We start from the raw sequence: 23519 nt of genomic DNA, 5'->3' as shown, positions 1-23519 counted from the left end.
ATGTGCCCACCCCTCACTTCTCGACTATCCCTGGCTATGCTGCCACCACCACCCATTCCTGAGGCTCCTGGAAGGGTGAGACACACACCTCAGACCTGCGTCCTGCACCTGCTTTGTACCCATAGCCAGCTGGGGCTGCCAAGTGCATGGCTACCTGCCCAGCTAGGGACACCCACGCACCGAAGCTTCCTGCCTCAGCTCCACATCCGTCCCAGCTGAGGATAGAACACCAGGCCTACCCTGGAGTCACAGCTCTGTGCTTCACAGACCTCACCCAGCCAGGGCCACGTGGCCGTGCTCTGGCGCAGCACAAAGCCGGGGTGCACATCCTCCAGGCCCCCAGCACTGCCAACTCCAGTGCTCACCACACCACTACAAGGCCACTATGCTGAAGAACGGAGGACAGGGGACAGGTACTCAGGCCAGGCTGGATGGAGCCGGCACATGGCATCAGCACAGTGTGGGGGCCACAGCGGCCTGCTTCCCTCCTCCGGCTGTGGTGTGAGTGCGTCCAACGTGAGGCCCACCTTAGTCCCCTGTGAGTCACCCGACCTCAGCACACTGTTACAAAACAGCGGATGGGCTGGCACTGGCAACCGTGGACCCTGGAGGCTTGGTGCAGGGTCAAGCAGCACAGGCCAGGGCCTAGGACACAGCCTCAGGCAGGCGTCGCCCTGACACTGCCAACCAACAAGCACAGGGCCAAGGGACCTGTTGTAATGGGTGTCAAGCCAGGGGGTGGGGAGTGCACACCTGTCATCCTACACTTGGGAGGCTGAGGCAGGAGGTTCATCATGAGTTGAAGGCCGCAATCTCTACATAAGTGCAATGGCAGTGTTCCTAAGCACGGAATGTGTGTTCCTACCATTTCACCACCCATGAAATATCACTGTTTGCATTTTTTTCACCCATCTAAAACTGTAAGCCCAGCACCATGACAGATGTCTGTAGTGTTGGCTATTCAAGAGGCGGAAGCAAGAGGATCACTTGAGTCCAGGAGTAAATTCATGGTCAGACTGGGCAACAGAGCAAGACTTTATCTCAAAAGACTATGAAATTAAAAATGAAAACCTTTTTGATAGGGTCTCATTATTTATTCCAGACCAGTCTTGGACATTATATAGATCAGGGCCCTTGAACTCACAGGGATCCTCCTGCCTCAGCCTTCTAAAGGCTGAGATAAAAGTGTGTGCCATCAAGCCAGGCTTTGAGATAAACTTTAAAATGCAAATAAATAATACTGTAAGATCCCTTGTTAGCTCACAGGCCATCCAAAAGCAGGCAGATGGCTGGATGCACATATAGGCTGTAGTATGCTGACCTTGCCGAGTCACAGGATTCCTGTACAGAACTTCAAGTGTGGGCCTCCAACAGCTCTGAGGCTGGGCCCTGTGGTCTGGACCTGGCTCCAGTGTTCTGAGGACCACTAGGTCACTAAATCACTAGGTCAAGCCAGGTGCACACCTATCATTTCAGGACTCAAGAGGCTAAGGCAAAAAGATCACCATAAGTTTGAGGCCAGCCTGGGCTACATAGGGAGTTCAAGGCCAGCCTAGATGATGCAGTGAGACCCTGTCTCCAAAAACCAGATCATTATGATTTATTAACAATAATTACGACATTGTACAAATAAATTGCATTATAGCAAAAGTCACCTTCTCCCCAAATTTTCAAGAACAAGAAAAAGCTAAAATTCTGCAAGTCTCCGAAGTCCAGTTCATCTTTCTTCACCATCTAATAAAACACTTTTTCATTTCCTTCCATGGGCTGCAGCTTGACTAAAAGGCAGATTGTCCGGGGGCCACCACAGAGACAAGGGGATCTGTTTGTGCTCAAACCACCCTCCGTTCCGATCAGCTGTTTTCGAGTTTTCTCAATAGACACTGGACAGAAAAGGAGACCAGAAACGGTCCTGTGACTTCCCTAATTGCTTCCACAGACAAGTCCAAAATGAGTAAGTTTTTTAAAAGACACAACTGATTCTAAGCCTCGGACCTCCTCAGGGAGCGCAGGCCTCAGCTCCTGCCACCACCACTGCAGCCCAGCTGGGCCCCACTCCAAGGCATGGAGGCGCCCCAGGACCTATGGATGCCGGGGTAAGGGAGAGGCCATAAAGTCCTGGACCCCAGGTTCTCTCGACCCAAAGACTAACTCAAAGCCTAGCCTCAGGGCAGCATTATGAGAAAGGACTTCCATGGACTCCGAATATCCCAAGGCTACACAGCAACCTCAAGACACCCACCACAGTCAACCCACAAAACAGGCCGTGCAAATCTTGGCTTTGAGCAGCTCCATGGAAACCACATCCCATGCTCTTCTGCCTTTCACCACCAGGATCCCCCAAATTCCACTTGCCACTTAGTGGCAAGTGGAATTCCAATTCCACTTAGACTTGCCAGGAAATGGGATCCCAGCCATGGAAGATCTGGGTGAAATGCCCAGGCTGCATGACTGTTTTGTCCGGAGAGACAGTGAGGTCCCAAGTGACAACACACAAGCACGGATTTCAGACCCCAATGTCCCAGTCTCAGACTAACATGTCACCATGGCCTTCGGGGGTCAATGGTGACACCTGATTTTTATTAAAGATAAGAAGTTTTGGAAGGTCCTGCTGGCAGGAGCTCTTGGGGACACTGTATTTGGAATCAAAGAGGGAATTCTCTACTCTTCTATGTTTTAACAAATTAAGTAACTGCATGTTGTGAGGCATGCCTGTCATCACAGTACTCGGAGGCTGAGGCAGGACGACTGTTGAGAGTTAAAGGCCAGCCTGAACTACCTAGGGCAACCCTGTCTCAGAAAACTAAAAAAAATAAAGTATCGGGACTTTTTTTTTATTTGTTCCCCAATGTGCAAAGAAAAATGTCCCCACTTGCACTGTGGCTTCGGATATCCCACCAACACGCGTGCTGAACTATGAATGGTATCAACAAGGCTTAGGAAGGGGTAAGAGCTGAGCGGCTCCACATAAGCAGATGAATGCAGAGCTAATTTTTAATGTTTGCTTCCTGTCTTTATTCCAGGAAGCCTGGCACCTGTGCCAGCTGGAGCAGCTACAAGTGTGGCCAGCAGGCCACCTGTATTGAAAGCACCAGGGCAGGGACTCTCAGGTTCCGTGGTCCCACCCCCTGTTTGGGAACCAATGCAGGGGCTGAGCTTAGGAACCTGACTCCAGCAAGCTCCCCATGGAATTCTTTGGCAAAATAAGGCTTGAAAATAATTGGCAATTGGGGTTTGTATCCATTCACTCATTCATTCACTCACTCATTCATCCATCCAACATTTGCCGAGTGTCCCCAACAGGCACCATGCTCATAGGCACAAACCCAAGATTCACGGTGCATACTCTTAGCCTTTCGGTCCAAAGGAGACACAGGGGATTTAGCTCAGCAGCACAGTGCCTGTTTGACAAGCACAAGGTCCTGTGTTCAATTCCTGGTGTCCAAAAAAAAAAAGGAGGCATAAGGTGGTAAGAAGGGCTAAAGACAGAGCACAAGGTATGACACTGAGAGACATCAACTCTGCCCAAGGGACTGAGCAGCTTTACACAGGAGGGACCTCAGAACTGGGACCAATAGAAGAGGCTGGAGTGAAATATTCCAAGCCCTGAAGGAAAATAACCTTCATCTCAGACTGATACATCCTGAAAAACTGTCTCTAGAAATTAATGGAGAAACAAGATGCTTCCAAGACAAAGAGGAACTTGGGAAATTTGCAACCACCAATCCAACTCTACAGAGAATACTCCAGGGCATTCTAGAGAGAGACAAAAGTACTAGGATTCCAGGAACAGTGGCAGAGAGGCCTCAATGAATGGAGCAGAAATCAGAGTGAAAAAGATAAGCAGACAACTGATGGCAAAAAAGAGCATAACAGAAATGAAGCAGAGAATATTTTATTAATAAAACTGATATGATTGATAGTATGAAGTCTGAAAATATAGGCAACTACACTGAAGAGGACAAGACTCAACGATACACATTCTGGTTTGATAACTGCCAGTTTTTGAAGTTCTATACTATATATATAAAGTTGTGTTTTTATTAATATTATGTATGACATATTCAATTATACTATGTCTGATGATATAGCCAATTCTATTGGAGATAGCAAGAGACAACACAGGAACTACGGTAGAACGATTTGTACAATGGTCTTATATGTTTATTTCATTTCATGTGTTTATAGGAATATGTTTTGTTTTGCCATGCTTTGTTTTATTTCTCCCTCTAAAATAGAAAGGATAGACATACATGTTAAGACTCATGCATGTGTAGAATCTATAAGCAGTTTATGAGAACTGATCATATGACACATAATGAAATGAACAGATACTCTGAAGAAAAAGAGACACTAAAATACCCAGTGCTGATCCTGGAGTGTCATAATGTGAAACCCAGCAATAGTATTATTCTTTGTTCAGAGTGATATTAGCCTGCTTGAGTTTGTTCAATCTCAACATAATTGAAGGTATGGATAACTGCATGTATGTTTAAGTGTATAGGATTGATAAACATATTTCTAAGTTTTTGTTGGATAGTTGAACAGAACTGGTTGCAATCTCACTATTTGAATCCCCACTTTATAAGCTCCATTTTAGTATCTTGAATAACTATTTGTAAGAAGACAATCTGCAATCATCAACTAGTGATTTCTTACTGTTAATTTTTTTCTTTGAAATTATGTATTATTTCTACCCATTTTCTGTTTTGTTTAGTCTTTCTTTAAATTAAGTTTTTAAAAAAGACACTACAGTACCCAGTGCTGACCATGGAGTGTCATGATGTAAAATCCAGCAATACTATTATTCTTTGTTCATAATGATTTTAAGCTGCTTTAGTTTGTTTAATCTAAACATAAATGGATAACTGCATGTATGTTTAAGTGTATAGGATTGACAACCATATTACTAAGTTTTTGTTGGACGGCGGAACAGAGCTGTTTGCAGTCTCACTGTTTGAATTCCCACTTTACAAGTTCCATTTTTGTATCTTGAACAACTATTTGTAAAACGACAATATGTAAACATCAACTAGTGATATTTCTTATTGTTTATTTTTTCTCTGAACATATATATTATTTCTCCCTACTTTTTGTTTTGTTTAGTCTTTCTTTAAATGAAATTTTAAAAAATAAAGCATTCATGGACTTCCTTGTGACTGGGTTATCTGTTCGAAGATATGTCCATTCAATTTCTTTGTACATTTCATTTCTTTTACTTATATATACATATTTTGACATGAGTCTATTAATTGGGTACATGTTATGCTTTGATACATACACATATTACATAATATTTAAGTCTGATAATGCATTACCTCTGACAACACTTGTTATTTCTTTATGATGTTAATTTTGAAGATCCTTTCCATCCAAACACTTAAAAATTGAAAAGAATTTTATTTTTAGGGTCTGAATAATATTCCATTTTGTACATACTCCACATTTTCTTTTTACATTTGTTAGTGTATGCTCAGAGAATTTTTTCCTACTTTTTATAGCTATAGTGAGTATTGCTCAACTAAAATGGAATTGCAGATGACTCTTTGACAAACTTCATTTTCTTTGAGTGTCTGTGTGGGACTGGGATTTCTGCATCCTGTAGCAGTATTTTTCTTATTTCATTTTTATGGTTTGAGTAAATCTGACATACTTCATCATCATGCTATTCTAATTTTTGTTTCTATCAATATAACTGAAGATTTCCCGTTTCTCTATATTCTCCCCAAATCATTTTATCTTTAATCTTTTGATAGTAATCACTCATACTTGCAAGGAGTGATATATAATGTAGCTTTGATTTGCATTTCCTTTTTTATATACCTGTTTGTCATTTTTAAACTGCCTTAGGAAAAATGTCAGTGAAACCCTTTGTGCCATTATTTTATTTAAATCATTCTTTGTTTGCCTTTAATTTTTGAGAATCCATCACATATTTTGGATATTACTCTCTTAGCAGACCATCTTAGAGGGGACATAATAGAGAAAAGTCAACTTTGTGGCTTCTGGATCCACGCAGGAATGAGTGTAACCCAAGTCTGGATGTGTCTGGGATCATGATGTAGATGTGACCATGTGTGTGCCTGTCCCCTATCCTTCTCTGGAACTGTTCCTTGCTCTGCTTTCCAGTTAACATGAACCAAACAGCTTTTCTCAATCATACAATTTCTACTTTTAACTCACTTCTACTTTTAACTCAGAAAGACGGACTGTGTCCCCTAAAAATCATGAGCCAAATGAAACCTCTTCTTCTTTGTCTTGTAGATGTCAGGAATTGTGATCAATCATGGAAAAAGTGACTAACACATAAAATTGGTACCTGGTACCAGAAAAGTGAAGTCATTGCAGTGTATAGTTGATCAAATGGTTTAGAACAGTTTGGAACTTGTTTATAGATGAGTTTACAAAATTTGGAGATGGTGGCTAAAGAAACCCTAGAACACATAATAAGAGACTGACGGGTGATTCAGAGTTGGTCTCAGGAAACCAGGATGAGGATAGAAGTTCAGACAATAAAGGCCAAGATCAAGATGTTTTTATTAGTTACAAAGACTCCATTGGCAGTTTGACTGGAAGTCATGTGTGTTATATACTAGCAGACTATTCATCCATATTTTTCACATATCTTGAGACTTTATAGAAGACTGAAATAATGGCAGTAGAATAATTAATCTGATGGAAATATTTTGAAGAGGGCCTGATATTCAGGTTGTGACATGACTACAGCTGGCTATTTTTAACCAGATTAGTAAAGACACTCATGGGCAAAGAGCAGAGAAGAAAAATTTGAAAATCATATAAAGATGAGCTGTAAATTTGGGTCCAAAAGAACTGTGGTTGCTGATGAAGTTATAGAGAAGTGATAGACTGTAAATCGACAAGAAGGTACATGCCTTGAGAACTGTGTTAGTCAAGGTTTGCAATGGAAGATTCAATAGAGGACATAGAATTTATAGGACTATTTTATTATAGTTACCTAAAAAGTCAATTTAAGAGGTTGTGGAAGATATGTCAACAAACTAAAGACTAGAAGAATACACTTGAGGACCTGTACTCCATAATAATGTATTTCATGAGTCCAGGTAAAAGCCCAGAGCCCACAACAATGTCTTCCATGAGTCTAGTTGGAGGTCTGGAAACCAGGTCAATGTCTCATGCAAGTCTGTACCATGGATCTGCACTAGGAAAGCCAAAAGGTCAGTGATACAAGCTAGAAAGTCTGTATCAACAAGGAGAATTGCCTGTGCATGTAGACTGAGGTACCTACACTGAACCCAGGAAGTGATGTTCAAGGTAAGAACAAGAGCATCCCCAAAGATAACCACAGCAATCTTTAGTGACAGCAAAAGCCCCAAATCATCCAACGATGAGCAGAACTGACTTTATATAAGGAAAACCAAGGTGATTAACTTCTCCATGAGATCAACACAATCTTTGCCTCCTTTTCTCTTTCCTTATGCTATTAGCAACAGTCATTAGGTGGGCCTTCCACACCCACAACCACTTTTTTTTTATTTTATTTAAGGATGAAAAAGAAAAAAAACAGAACGAGGGTACAAGTTATACAGAATTTCAGAAAAAATAAACAGTAGGAAATCACTAGTTAATTACATATTGTCATCTTATAAATAGTTGTTGAAGTTACAAAATTAAAGCATATAGAGGGGACTTTCAAACAGTGAGACTGCAAACAGTTCTGTTCAATGATCCAACAAAACTCAGTAATATGGTTATCTATCTTATACACTTAAATATATATGCAGTTATATCTTTTAGAGAACTTTGTTTTCCTTTATTTTGTACAATGACAATTACACATTTTGGGTTTTATTACTCCCACAGTTCTTATTACTTTTTTTTTCTGAAGAAAGTAAAACCAAATGTGACATACCAGGACAGAGTCAGTCAAATCAAAAGGGTGGACATAATACATAATGTAAAAACAAAATACAAGGTGATCAACAATGGTTACCATAATGCCTCTTGTTATCTTAAAAAGAATTGCCTATATCATCAGTTATAATAAAATTGAACAAAACAGTAAAGAATAAGACCAATAAAACCAAAACATTGGAGACATTAGAGGACTTCAAAAGAAGATAATAGTCAACCAGAATGGGCATCACAATGAATTTTATTGTCTTCATGGTTGTTGCCTATACTTTCAAACTTGGTACTATCAAGCATAACAGAATAGAGGAAAATCAGTCAAAACAAGATGTTGAGAGCAATACAGAGTTTCAAATCAAGATAATAGGAACTCAAAGTGGGTGACTATAATATATCCTGCTATTTTTTATTTATTTTTCCCTTAATTAAAAGGATAAAAATAAAAAAGTAGATAATAAAAAGTAGATTGAAATTAAAAAGAGGGCATAACAACAAAACAGTGCAGGTCAAAACATAGCCATTTAAGCAAAATAGTGTTTCACCACAAGATAATCTCGACATAATAGTAGTTACCATAGTGTCTCTTCCCTTAAAATTTTTGGGTATAACTTCGTATACTGTAGCATCAAACATATCAAGACATTGTAAAACCGTTCAAGAGAATGACAGTATTACAGGATATTTAGAAACAACTAACAGAAAATGAACAATGGTTTCTGTATAATCTGCTTGTCTATAAAAGTTTTTTTATATTATCACATATAATAAAATCCAATAAGATACAACACATTAAAACCGACAGAGACAGAAGAACAAAAGCTTGATGGGACTTCAAAACAAGAGGATATTAAATCAGCACTACCTATTATGATGTCTTGTTTTCTCCAAAATAGCTGTTCCTACCATCCAACTTTCTCTGCCTCATTTCTGTTGAGCTCTTTGATTCAGTTCTTTGATTCAGTTCAATTGGGTGTTGCAAGTTGATCACCACAGGAGCATTTTAGAAATCAGAAAGACCTTTTCCAAGTCTATCAAAAAAGTTTTCACCTTTTATATGAGGTCAAATTTGTATATTTCTGGTCCTTCTTTATTAGACTTTTTGTGCTTGTCTCAAAACTAAATATTTAAATCTTGTGATGGCAATGGTCCACAGGAAATCATTTACCAGAAACCTAGGAAATATGGAGTAAGTCACTACTCTATTAATCACAATTCTGTCACTGAAACAAAATACCTGACACATACAACTTAAAAGCAGAAAGATTTACCTGGACTCATAGTTTCATAGGTTTCAGTATCTGGTTTATTGGCACCAAAGCAGAAATTGCATGGCAAAGAATCATTGATCACCCAGAAAGCAGAAAAATTGGAAAAGAGCAAGAAAGGCACCTGAGAAAGCATAATCTTCTAAGCCACATCCTACTGACCTGCTTCATGCAATTAGTTTACACTACTTAATAGTTTAATAAGTCAACAAAGCTTATGAACCCATCAATTACCTCATGCACTTGATAAATTTAGCATCATTATTGGTTCATTTTCAAAATATCCAATTTAAGAGAGAATTGTGATTGACCAGAGATAAAAGTGCTCAAGTGATGGTCAGAGTTTGTACACCAAGACATACAGATCCTCAGAAACAGGGAGAAAACAAAGAATCTAATGCAAAAGAAACTTGAAGGAGAAGCTCACCAGATGAATTGCAGTAAAAGGGTTTTTTTAGTAAAAGAAGTGCTTGATTCCAGTGCTGCTGACATCTCAGATGCAAGCAAAAAGTCATCTGGTAAAATGCCTAAACCCTCAGGGAATAAACTGCCTGTTAGAGTGACAGCTAGGTGATTGAAACTGTGATTGTTTCCAAGTCTAGCAATCATCATCTGGTGCCCACCTATTATATTTGCCTTCTCATACACAGAAGAAAGCCAGCAAATAATTTCTTTACTCAGAGCAGTAAAGAAACTAAGAGACAGGAAACCACTTTAAGATTAATTTGGGCTATGAATCTGTTGGAAAAGAAAGAACAAGTACACTGCCTTGCTTAGGGATCCAGAACACGTACTGTGTGATCAGTGGCACAGTGTGTCACAGTGGTAGACAGAGGAGGAAAGACTCTGAAGCAGTTCCAGAACAGACAGGCTGTTACTGTTCTGCCAGCACAGGTAAGCTCTGTGTCCAGGGGTATCTTGGCTACTGCTCTTACCTAAAAAGTCACAGAGGAGGTTCCATGCTGGAAGCATTCTATGTCATCCTAAATCATTGTGCACATAAAACTCTAAGCAAACTGAACCCTCAGGATTGTGTAGACACTGTGGTGGGAAAGGAATAAAACTCAGAATAGCTCAAAAGGCCTTCTTTTAGGGATGTTTTTTATTTCCCTAGGATGATTTTGCTGGGCCTGTAACAGTTTCTATCTAGCAGTCTCTGAAGAGGAAAGTGAAGAAATCACAGTCATCCACATATTTATAACTTTTTCTTTTAAATGTTATTTCTTGGCACAAAATCCACAAATGACAGAAATGGGTTTTTAATTTCAAACCACATAAGCTTCTAGACATGGAAATGAGCCTTAAATATATAAGGTAGGAAAATGTGTTTCCAAATTGGTAATATTTGGGGGGAGCAATTTATCACATTATGTGTTCAACTCCAAAACTAACACCTCTCCTGGGGCATCCAGCTCAGCACTATGCTGTTGCAATGCAAGACAGATCCCTTGCACATTTCAGGAGTTTTTCCATCTGCATGAATCTCTCACAAAATTTCAAAAATTATTATCAGATAATTACAAAATTATTAACACATTACGTACTGGAGGAATTGCTTTACCCCAATATGTGTCAACTGTTTGGAAGCTAGAATTATACCCATTTCATTCTTGCCTAGACCAATTTCTAATATATTTGCCTACACTAGCATGCTTTTCAATATATCTTTTCTAGAAGAATTGATCTAATCCTTAAGTGTCATCAACTATCATTATCAGTTAGTATCCATTTTTTCCAAACACTTGGCATGAGCTCAGTAATGAAAGAGGATGAAAACAGAAACTGATAAATAGTGAACACCCACCATTGTTTTATACAGAATGTTTCTTAGAACTAATAGTATTCAGAAATAGAAGTTCACAGTGCAGATAAAAGAAAATCCTGTTCTCAATGGAAAGTATATCCTGAGTATGAGAAGGCAGGAGTTCTTGTCATTTTACTAACTACAAGCATGAATATGTCTCACTTTGCACATTAAAAAAGAGAAGAATTCAGATAACCTCAGAATCTTTTCCAGTCCAAAGGTATACAACAGTAGTTCCACTGTATTTTTGTGTTCTGTTGGCATTTTACTCTTTTTTCATATTTACATAGCACAATATCATTTTTTGCCTCATAATTGCATGTTAAAAATACTATCCAGAAAGAAGTATGATTAGGTAACTACACTGACCAGATCGTGACTCTGAGTTCCACATCAAGTGTGCACCTGCACAGGACCCGAGATCTCCCTGGAGACACAGCACAGCACACTAATGAGCAAAGTGGACAGTGAGCTTCAGCGCTTGTGTTGCAATGTCAGGTTCATTCGTTTGCTCTCTAGGTGATGTTGGGCAAGGAGTAAAATCTTGGTTTACTTCAAATTCATCATTTAACCACAGGAAAGTTGATTCATCTTATTTTTTTAAGTATTATTATTGCATGTAAAGAATGTATACAACGACTGAAATCTACATGATGGCTGTTATTGGCACTCAATGATTTTGTGTGCATTGGATCAAAATAAAAAAGCCAGATAGCTGTTCATCTAATAAGAATTGTTGACATATTCCATGATTTAAAGAATAGCACAATCATAACACATAAATGACTTCAGGACTAAAAGTCAATGTCTTAGGAAATATCTATATCACTGTGTGTGTCAGCAATAATTACCTGTGAACAAATGTATTTTGTGTAATAGGAAACAAGAGGACAGTAAAGATATCATAGTAATTTGTATACTTAATAATTTTTTCTTTTAAATGTTATTTAAAAATGAATATGATAGTGGAAGGCAATGCTCACAAAGAATCTGAGTTGTCTTTAGAAGCCAGCTGTGGGTGAACCTTACTGCAAGAATGAAATGGGAACCTTACTGCAACCATTTTGCAGTCCTCCTCTGGTCTGAGTTAGAAGATCTATAGGTGTTGAAGCTGTAGACACAAAGGCACACCTGCTTAAGAATACAAGGGAATACCTTGAAGTCCTTGAGTACAACTTCAAGGTATTCCCTTGTATTCTTAAGCAGGTGTGCCTTAATGAGATTCATTATAACGCCCATTCTCGTTGACTTTTATCTACTTTTGAAGATCTACAATGTCTCCAATGTTTTGGTTTTGTCGGTTTTGTTTTTTACTATTTTGTTCAATTGTATTATAACTAATGATATAGGCAATTCTATTAGAGATAGCGGGAGGCATTATGGTAACCATTGATGATCACCTTGTATTATGTTTTTATATTATCTATTATGTCCACCCTTTTGACTTGACCGATTCTGTCCTGTTATGTCTCATTTGGTTTTACTCTCTTCCAAAAAAGCAATAAGAACCGTGGGAGCAATGAAACCCAAAATGTGTAATAGTCATTGTACAAAAGAGAGGAAAAGAAAGTGCTCTAAACGATATAACTGCATGTATATTTAAGTGTATAAGATAGAAAATGATATCACAGAGTTTTATTGGATCATTGAACAGAACTGTTTGCAGTATCATTGTTGGAATGTCCACTCTACAAGCTTTAATTTTGTGACTTGAACAATTATTTTTAAGAAGGCAATATGTAATCCATTAACTAGTGATTTCCTACTGTTCATTTTTTTCTTCTGTAAATCTGTATAACTTGTACCCTTTCACTTTTTTTTCTTTTCTCCTTAAATAAAAAAATAAATAAAAAAAAAGAATACAAGGGAATAAGGTCATCAACATCCAGTTCTTGTTTCATGTCTTATTTCTGTCAATCTTTACTGATTTTATTCTGATTAATTATCAATGCTAGACTTAATGAGATTAGAGCCAATGGGAAGTTTCATCATTTGCATCATAGAGTAAAATAGAGTATACTATACTGTATACCACAGAGTTTAATTTGACAAATATTTAACAGCATGTTTCCTAAAAGAAAACAAATTTAAATCACAGGATAAAATATTTCTTTAACCATGGGTTTCTCTGTGCATTTATTATCATGTCTGCTGAGATAATATTAGATTAACATACAGAAGCCCTTCTCAAACTTCCAGCACAAAATAGACATTTGTTCACATATACCATTAACATAGCTGGTATGACATGTACACTAAAATTCTCTAATTCGTATATATTATACATATATAATATTCAACTTGTTATCTGATAAAAATGGAAGTTAAGTATCTATCAGATTTTAGCATGAAAAACAAATATTTTTCATATTCTGATTAATTTTCTATCTTTTAAAAGTTTAATCTTCCAAAGCAGATACTTCCTGTGAAAATATAGGATCTTGAAGACATTTATTGGATTTCTGTGTAAAAAAGGAATATTGAACTGGCTTCCTTTCCCTGTTACTTCATGAATAACAGAGATTAAAATTTCAAGAGTCAAATTGTGAATCTTGTCCTTGGCCCAGGACATCAATGAATTTTTGTGGACAGTGAATACAAGTACCCCATATGCCTGTGTGTTCTCATAGAACATATGGCAGCATATGTCTGACCAGGAGATTCAGAAATAGTAAAAGTGGTTATAGTACAATAGCTTCCCATTATCTCAGCCTTTTAGAAGTATAAAAATATTCAATTAATCCAATACATATTATATAAATGTATTTGAATATTCTCACTTACTCAGAAAATATCTTCATAAAAATTCTAACACTGTGAAATTATTTAAAAATTACCAAATTAGTGTAAATTAATTGATTCAATCCAATTTTTAAAGGCAAAAACAAACAACAGTTTAACAACACAAAAATCACTTTAGTGAAATTTTCTCTTTTTGCTCAGTTATCACCACACAACTGGAAAGGATTTCACTTTCATGATTTACAGTAACATCACTGTACCTGGTGAATAAACCATGTACATATCAAGGCAATGGATGCAATTCAGTTTCTTGGGAATGTTGATGACAGATGTTTCTCACAAGTAGAAGCAGTACTATTACATTTGTAGCCATCCAAATGACTGTTTTCCTGAGGCCTGTTTATTAGGGTTTTAAAATATTTTCCCAATCTCACCCCAGGAAATTGAGTACTTCCACCAATTTCTATAAGTGACGATACTATAGCAAGAAAGTATGATGCATTGAGGTCTAGAAGCCAGCTAAACACCTTCACAAACTTGGGCAGAATATGAGTTTTCAGTTAACTCTCAGGTCATTCTAACAGGAAGGCAATTTCTCCATTTATATGTGCAGACACAGTCTATGATAGTATGTATTAATAGTTTCATTTATTAAATACTTGGAACAGTTTCAAATGAAGTAATTGACTCTGAATCGGTTTCTTCCCATGAAAAATCCCTAGAGGGTCAAGGTTTGGGTTTTCTCAGGAAAGAGTAGCTGACTACCAGGTGACATGAAAACTTCCAATGTAATGTGAGAAGAGTACTGTGCACTGGGGAATGGGCTGTAGTTTACCTGATTCTTGCAAGAATTCAATTAGGTAAACATCGCTCTGCAGGGTTAGTTGTAGAGGAGGCTCTTGTTTGAAATCCGAATCTGTGTCAGATGAAACTGTAACAACTCTCATATCTGTTAATTCAGCTCATTAATTTCAATCCAATATTGATTGAATTTCTGATGCTACCTGAAAGGAATGTTCCAAAATGAGAGTAATGGTTACTTCTTTCTTTTTGCTCCCTTATCTTGGCACTGCTTCACCTATGCTGAATTTGTCTGAATATGTTTAGTTCTTCAGTGTTATGAAGGCCTTGCATGCAGTGTCCCATAGATAACTATGTGAATGAGTAAAGAATTTAAAGGGGTGAATATACACCAGTGGTGTGCACAGGCTAGCCATATGGACCAGAGGCTCTGAATTCCTTGAAGTAGGTACCACTCTTTGTTGGTGCATCCAGGCTAGCTACATGAGCTGTGGAGGTTCTACACGCTACCTACCCAGGCACAAGTATCCCACAACATGCTCTGTGGATGTGTCCTTGCTAGCCGCATGGAAGATCTGAGCCTGGCCAGCACAGTGTCTCTTTTCAGTCCATCTGGGGAATGCCTATCCAGCTTTACAGTTATCAGAACACAAGGCTCTGGTGCCATAGTTTAGGGATATGCCATGGCTAGCAACAGGGATATTAGTGGATTGAAGCTCTACTTGGCACAGCATACCAGTGAAATCCATCAAAAGGGTGCTTGACCAGCCACACAAGTCCCCAAGGAAAATGACAAAATGGAAGAGTTAGATGTAGTCTCAGTCTTTCAAACCACTAAGAACAAACCCAGGAGACACTGAAATGACAGACAGTGGAAGTCGCACAACTGAACTTTCTGAAATAATAGCAACTGAAACAAAGAAATAGTTCTGTGAAGCTATAGAGGAAATCAGACTTCAGAAATAATTTCTCAAGTTAAAAAATGAAATGACAAGCATTATGAAAGAAATGTTGAGTGTTTCTAAAGAATATCCAGATTTAAAAAATAGAGGGCCATAAGAAAATGCTAGAAACCTTGAATGAACATTACAAGGCTGAAGTAGATGCATTAAATAGACATAAAGGGATATACAGAAATTTAAAAATCCCATTAAAAGATGGAAAACTTTAATGAAGCTTAATATTGACTCTCAGACTTTGAACACAGGATGCAAGCTTATGATCATGAAAAAGAAAAGATCTCTTAAAACTAACAAGGAACCAGGAAGCAACAATTCAGCTACAAGATGATACAAAGAGAAATGGTATAAGACTAATAGGTGAAATTAAAAGGCAGGAGTCAACATAAAATGATAAATGAACACTATTTAGTGAAATGTTAGCAGAAAATCTTCCAAAAGTAAGAAAAGAATCTGATATACAGACAAGAGAGGCATATTGAACCCAATTAGCCATAACCAAAATAAATCTTCATCCAGACATAATAATTAGGATCTCCCGTGCCATGTTGGAACTTAGGGCCCTGGGAAACCAAGCAAGCAGCTCCCCTTGCTGATAAGTGGCTGCGGTGGGCAGGCTATGGTCCCTCCAGGAGGAAAACCACCAGCATCTCCTGAGATCCATGCCCTGTTGGATCTTCAGACACTGGGAAACCAAGCAACCAGCCGGCCTCCCTGCTAAGCAATAGTGAGCCCACTAGGGCACAGGCTGAAATTCAAACACCCCACTTCCCCTAACCTCCTTCCACTGCCCCCCATTAGCAAATGGGAACCAGAGATCTGAGCCTTTTTGGAGGTTGACTATAGAAAATTAGGGGGATTTCCTTCTACCATCTCTTCGAAGGCATATATTTTTATTACTGTTTTGCTTTATTCTGATTAATGGGACTGCCCTATTCAATATTTTGTTTGATAAGTTCTATAATGTTCTGTATTTCACTTTATTTTGATATACGTAATTGAAACAACTATTGTAAAGATAACAAGATATACTGTAATACCTATTACGCTTATCCCGGTAACGTGCTATAAAGTTCTGTACCAATTTAACTACACCGTCTCAGTTGACTTTATTCTGTCTTGTTCTGTTGTATTTTACTACCTTCACAATAAAAATAAAAATAAAAAAAACAATTAGGATCTCAGAAATTCAGCACAAGAACATAATACTAAAAGCTATTGGAAAAGAAACAGATCACCTATCAAAATAATGACAGACTTCTCAACATAAATCCTGAAGTCAAGAAGAACTTGGAGTGAAGTATTTCAAGTTCTTAAAGAAAACAACTTTCATCTCAGATTGATGTACCACATAAAACATTCTTTGGAAATTGATGGAAAAATAAAGAACCACTGATGAAATTCATGATCACCAAACCAACACTACAAAGAATACTGAGAGATACTTTAGAAATAGATAAATATAACTACAGTTCCAAGAACAATAGCAGAAGGAAACCACTAAGTAAGGCAAATCACTAAACAAAAAAAGTAGAAAACCAACAACAAAAAGATAACATGACTAGGGGCTGGGGATTTAGTTTAGCAGCATAAGTGCCTGCCTTGCAAGCAGGCAGTCGTGAGTTCGATCCCTGGTACTGAAAATGAAAATGAAAAAGACCAAAAAAAAAAAAAAAAAAAAAAGATAACATGACAGTGACAAGTCAGTATGTATCAGTTATACTCATCAGTGTAAATGATCTCAACTCACCAATAAAAAGAAACAGGCTGGTAGAATGGATTAAGAAACAAAATCCAACAAAATTCTGCATAGAAGAAACTCATTTAACTGAAAAGGAAATTCATAGACTAAAGGTCAAAGTTTGAAAAACACTATTCCATGCATCAAGAATCCAGGAAAAAGCAGGGGTAGCTATTCTCTTTGCAGACAATGTGAACTTCAAATCAAAAGTCATTAAAAAAGATAAAGAAGGTCACTACATACTCGTAAGAGCAAAATATGAAGAGGAAGAGATTACAGCCTTAAATACATATATAACAAACAGGGAAACATCCAAGTATGAAAGACAAATTTTAATAGACATGGAAAACCAAGTAAATAACAATATAGTTATGATGTGGGACCTTAACACCCCATTGTTATAAAGAGAACAATCAACCAAGTAAAAAATCAGCAAAGAAATAACAGAACTGAGTCAAATTTGTGAATAAATGTACCTAGTGGATATATACCTACTGCTCCACCCAATAACATCCTTGCTAGCTGCTCAGAAGATTCACATTCTTCTCAGCTACACATGGGTCATTGTGTAAAATAGATCATATGCTACCACATGGAACATGATTAAATAAATGCAAATGAATTGAAATAATTCATCCCATATTCTCTGATCAGAGCTCAATAAAATTGGGGATTAATGACAAGAAACACCACAACAACCCCATAAACACATGGAAATTAAATAACGCTATCCTAAGCAGCCAATGCATCACAGAAGAAATTAAACAATATATACAATGAAAGAAAATACAAATGCAAGATGGTAAAATCGGTGGCACACAATGAAAGCAGTCCTCAAAGGGAAATTTATAGCAGTAAAGTCCCACATCAGGACAATGAAATGAACACAAATAAACAACCTAATGCTGAACTTCAAACTTCTAGACACACAAAAGTAAGTCAGGCCCAAATGCCTAAAAAGGGAGGAAATTATAAAGGTCAGAGCAAAAAACAGTGCAACTGAAACAGAGAAAACAATACAATCAACTAATGAATTGAAGAGTTAGTTCTTTGAAAGAATAGACAAAATTGATAATCCTCTAGCAAACTTTATCAAAAAGAGGAAAGAAAAAGCTCAAATTCATGCAATAAGAAAAGTGTGAAATCACTATAAATTCTGTGGGAATACAAAAGATCATCAATACCTACTTCAAAAAATTTTGCTCTCAAAGGTTCAAAAACACAGAAGAAATGGACAGATTCCTAGAAACAAATGAATTACCAAAGCTGGATCAAAAAGATGTAAAACTGCTGAATAACTCAATTTCAGTTAATGAAATTGCAAATGTAATTAAAAACTAACCAACAAAGAAAAGCCCAGGTCCTGATGGATGCACTGCTGGATTCTACAAGAAATTTAATGAAGACATAATGCAAAGACTTCTCAAACTCTTCAAGGAAATTCAAAGGGAAGCAAGCCTTTCTAACTCATTCCTGGAAATAAGAATTACTCTAATACCAAAACCAGAGAAAGATCCAACCAAGAAACAGAATTACAGAGCAGTCTCCCTAAGGAAGACAGAGGGGAAAATCCTCAATAAAATTTTCAATGAAATAGAATGCAACAAATCTTCAAGAAGATTATACAACATGATCAAGTATTTTGGATTCATTCTAGGATGCAGGCATTGTTCAACATATGCAAATCAATAAACATATATCAATAAACACCATTTAAGTAGAACCAAACATGAGAATCATATCATAATTTCAGTAGATGCAGAAAAAGCTTTTGATTAAATGCAATACTCATTCATTGATAATATCCCTATGAAAAATTGGAATAGATGGGCTTTGTCTCAGCCAATAAAAACCATCCTTGAAAAGAGCTACCGTCTTGTTCAATGATCAAAAACTGAAAGTTTTCACTTTAAAATGAGTAACAAGGCAAGGATGTCCATTATCATCACTGCTATTCCCTATGGTGTTTAACATATTAGAGCAACTAGACAATGAGAGAATTAAAAGGAATAAGGATAGGAAAGGAAGAATTTAAATTGCCATTATTTTCAGATGACATGATACTCTACATAGAAGACCCAAAACTCCATTGAATGAATTCCAGATGTAATAAACAAATTCAACAATGTAGCTGGATATGAAGTCAACATTCAAAAAATTAATAGCATTCCTGTACACAAATATCAAACTTATTGCAAGAGAAATAAAAGAAATTACACAGCACACAATAGCATGCAATAATGAAATAATTAGAAATCAATATAAAAAGGAAATAACAGATCTATTCAATTAACATTACAACAGTCTGAAAGAGGAAATTGAAGAGGGTCTCAAAAAATGAAAATGCATACCGTATTCATGGATAAGAAGAATAAACATTGTGTAAATGGTCATTCTTCCAAAATTGTTACACAGATTTAGTATGGTTGCAATCAAAAATACCATTAGCATACCTCACAGATCTAGAAAGTCACCCATAAAATTCATCTGAAACCAGAAGAGATTTAGAATAGCAAAGGCAATGCTGGACAACAAAGGCAAATCAAGTGCAATCACAATCTCTGACTTGAAGTTATTCTAGAAAGCCACTGTGATAAAATCAGCACAGCGCTGGAATAAAAACAGGCCTGAAGATCAATGAGGCAGATTATCAGATGCAACTACAACTACGAACACACTCAGCCACCGGATCTTTGACAAAGGGGCCAAACATGTTCACTGGAAGAAAGATAAACTCTTTAATAAGTTATGCTGGAAAAACTGGCATTCCAAATGTCAAAAACTAAAACTAGACCCATGTTTATCATCATGCACTAAAATGAAAATGGATAAAAGTTCTAAATATTAAAACAGAAACATTAAATCTGTTGGAAGACAAATTAGGTAGAAATATTGAAGACATAGGAGTAGGTAAAGAATTCATGAACAAAAATCAAACTGCACAGGAAATACTTCCCAGAATCAATAACTGGAATTTTGTATTATTCAAAAGTTTTTGTATATCAAAAGAAATTTCCAACAAAGTGAAAAGAAAATCCACAAATTTGGAAATAAACTTAGTTAACTGTCCCTCAGAGAACAGACTTCTGTCTAGAACTGATAATTTTTAAAAATCAGGACCCCAAAATTCAAAGACTCATTCCAAAAATGGGCATCTAAGATAAACACACTTCTCAACTGAAAAAAATAAAAATGACAAATAAATGCATGAAAAAATTTTCACCATCAATGGCCATTCAAGAAATGTAAATTAAAATCACACTAATTCCAGAAAGAATAGCCAGGATCAAAAAAACCACCCATAAGAAATGTTGGAGAGGATGTAGAGAAAAAGGAATTCTTCTGCACTGTTGGTGAGAGTGAAGATTGGTACTACTACTACTGTGGAAATCATTGTGGAGGTTCCTCAAAAAGATGAGATTTGAAATCTTATTTGACACAGCTATTCCTCATATGGGTATATTCCCAGAAAATATCATACCACAGTGATATATGTGCTCCCATGTATATAGCAGCACAACTTGTAATAGACAAATATTGGAAGCAACCTGTATGCCACCAACTGAGGAAGGAATTTTTAAAAACTGGTATTTTTGACTTCCGGGAGAACATGGCGGACAGATAACAGCAACTACCAGGGGCTCTCTGAAAGGCTCGGCTCAGAAGTCAGGGATGGTGCGGATTAAGGATACATAAGCCGGTAGAGATATGCTCTACTGACTCAGGAACGAACTGGGCTGAGAGAAACCAACTTGGAATGCAGTCCTGGTGCTAAAATAGGAACAGAAAAGACTCGGTGTGGACGCTGGAGCCCGCGCCATTGGAAGCCACGATTTGGGTTTCCCGCCGCTCCGCGGCTGGCTGCCTCTACATCCGCTCGGCAAGGAGAGAGACGCGCAGAAGCTCTGTGAACGGGAGTCTGCGAACGGAGTCGAAAACAGGACGGACAGGGAGGTGTGCAATGACTTGTGGTGAGGTGAGTGAGAGAAACTGACACTCTACCACAGTTTGACTCCAGCTGAGGACTTTCTGGGCTTGGGCAGTCCTGCGGGAGCAGGGCGCGGTGGCGACTCCAGCCACACATTCCCCTCTTGGACGGGATTGGTGAAAAGTGCCTGGCCTGCGTGACACTGCTGGCGGACTCGGTAGGCTAGCCCAACCCAGATCCCAGAGCCTGACGGTGGCCCAGAGGGGCGACTCCCGCGTAGGCTGCCTCGTCCGTATCTCCCTGGTGCACAGCAGTGGGCGGGAACACCTAGCCAGCGCAATTCGATCAGGCTGTGGCTGACAGGCAGGGAAGCTGGGCCTCCTATGTAAACTTGCATATATATATAAGGAACAGAGAATATGGGAAAAGGCAGCAATAAGAAAGGCTCCTCGGCCCCCAATTCTGAGAAACAGGCAATAGCGGACACTGCACCAATAGACATTAAGCGCCATATAGAGAGCCTCATAGACCAATTCAGGAATGAAGTTATCAACGACCTGAAGCTAGAAGTATGCAGAATAGTTAGAGAAATGCTAAGCACCACCCAGGAAAAAACAGATGGTGGAATGGAAGAACAGAAAAAGAGGGGAGAATTGTTTGACGGAGAAAACAGAGAAAGCATAGAGTACGTGAAGCAGGTTCAAAGGGACTATCAAGAAATTAAGAAGTCTATCCAAGACTGGCATAACAGCTTGAAAGAAACTAAGGACAGACTATCTGAACTGGAGGGCAGACTTGTAATATGGGAGAATGAAATGAAAAACTTCTTAAAAATAACAAAGAAACAAACAGCAATAATACAAAGACAAGAAGATGATAAGAGGATCCATAACTTAAGGATTAAGAACATAAAAGAAGAAGTAGGGACACAAACAAGTGAACTACAAAAGCTACTCACAGAAATAATCCAGGAGAATTTTCCTAATTTAGCAAAAGGTAAAGATACTCAGATGTATGAGGCATACAGGACCCCAGCCACCTACAACCCAAACAGAGAAACACCCAGGCATATAATAATAAAAATTCCAGAAATTCAATACAAGAACAGAATATTAAAAGCTGTAAGGGACAAGAAACAGACCACTTACAAGGGAACACCCATCAGAATTACAGCAGATTTCTCTGCACAAACCATCAAATCACGAAGAGCGTGGGGGGAAATAATTCAAGCTTTGAAAGATAATAATCTCCAGCCAAGATTGAGATATCCTGCACAACTGTCCCTGGAAATTGACGGAAAAACAAGGTGCTTCCAGGATAAAGAGGAACTGGGGGAATTTGCAACCACCAATTCAACTCTACAGAAAGTATTGCAGGATATTCTAAAAAAAGAAAAATACAAAGAACCCAGAAATAGTGGCGGGGAGGCCACAACGAATGGAGCAGAGAACAAAATGAAGAAGACAAACTGACAGCTACTGACAGAAAAAGAGCTCAACAGAAATGAGACAGAGAAGATTGGATGATAGGAACAGCTATTTTGGAGAAAATGACGTCTTAATAGGTAATACTGATTTAGTATCATCTTGTTTTGAAGTCTCATCTAGCTTTTGTTCTTCTGTCTCCAATGGTCTAAACAGGTTGTATCTTATTGGATTTTATTATATACGTTAGTATAAGCAAAAACCTTTTAAAGACAAGGAGATTATACAGAGGCCGTTGTTCATTTTCTGTTAGTCAATTCTAAATACTCTGTAATGCTGTCATTCTCTTAAATGGTTTTACATTGTTTTGATGTACTTAATGCTACAGTATACGAAGTTGTACTCAAGGACTTCAAGGAAAGAGTCAATATGGTAACTACTTTTGGGTCGGAATTATCTGGTGGTGAAACACTATTCTGCTTAAATGGTTATGTTTTGATCTGCGCTGTTTCACTGTTATGCCCTCTTTTTTCTCAATCTCCACTCCATTATTTACTTTTTTATTTTTATCCATTTAATTAAAGGGAAAAAATAGCAGGATATAATATAGTAACCCACTTTGACTTTCTATTACCTCGATTTGACGCCCTGTATTACTCTCACCAGCTTGTTTTTGACTGATGTTCCCCTATTCTGTTTTGCTGGATAGTATCAGGTTCAAAAGTTTAGGCATCAACTGTGAAGATAATGAGATTCATTATAACGCCCATTCTCGTTAACTTTTATCTACTTTTGAAGACCTACAATGTCTCCAATGTTTTGGTTTTGTTGGTTTTGTTCTTTACTGTTTTGTTCAATTGTATTATAACTAATGATATAGGCAATTCTATTAGAGATAGCAGGAGGCATTATGGTAACCATTGTTGATCACCTTGTATTATGTTTTTATATTATCTATTATGTCC

General features: G+C 37.7%; 1 pseudogene; it reads left to right on the top strand.

Annotated features, from left to right (window-relative positions):
* Nucleotides 1–23519, top strand: part of LOC100715354 (olfactory receptor 4C46-like) — a 49276-nt pseudogene continuing 25757 nt past the window's right edge.

This window comes from Cavia porcellus, unplaced genomic scaffold (assembly GCF_034190915.1).
Source record: "Cavia porcellus strain 051 isolate PalLab524CR breed Dunkin Hartley unplaced genomic scaffold, mCavPor4.1 scaffold_9, whole genome shotgun sequence".
NCBI lineage: Eukaryota > Metazoa > Chordata > Mammalia > Rodentia > Caviidae > Cavia > Cavia porcellus.
Note: the sequence above shows the minus strand (reverse complement) of the source record. Positions and strands in the feature narration are given on the sequence as shown.